This window comes from Etheostoma spectabile, chromosome 5 (assembly GCF_008692095.1).
Source record: "Etheostoma spectabile isolate EspeVRDwgs_2016 chromosome 5, UIUC_Espe_1.0, whole genome shotgun sequence".
Classification (NCBI taxonomy): Eukaryota; Metazoa; Chordata; class Actinopteri; order Perciformes; family Percidae; genus Etheostoma; species Etheostoma spectabile.
Window position 1 is genome coordinate 16,530,816 of NC_045737.1, and position 348 is coordinate 16,531,163.

The following is a 348-nucleotide window of genomic DNA, read 5'->3' on the forward strand; positions in this document are numbered from 1 at the left end:
TCAGTCTGACAGATTTTGATGTCAGCAGTTTTAGCATCATCAGCCGCATCAATACTGACCCATGGGAAGAGTTTCTCAAGGAAAGTGTCTCTATAAGTTTGGATAAGAGTCTTGTCTTCAGGGTTGTAGAAGGACACCTCCTCCCTGTCATTGTCCAGTTGGACTCTGATCCTCTGGAGACCCTTCTTCACTCTGATGGGCTTGCCATGTCCATTCCAAACTTTTCCTTCAACATGCAATAAACACCAGATGCCATATTTTGGTGAAGCATTTGCCTTTCCCTTCCTTTCAGCTGACTCTTTTGCCAAACCCACAAGCCAGTCAGGATGGTCTCCCACCTCCACCTCC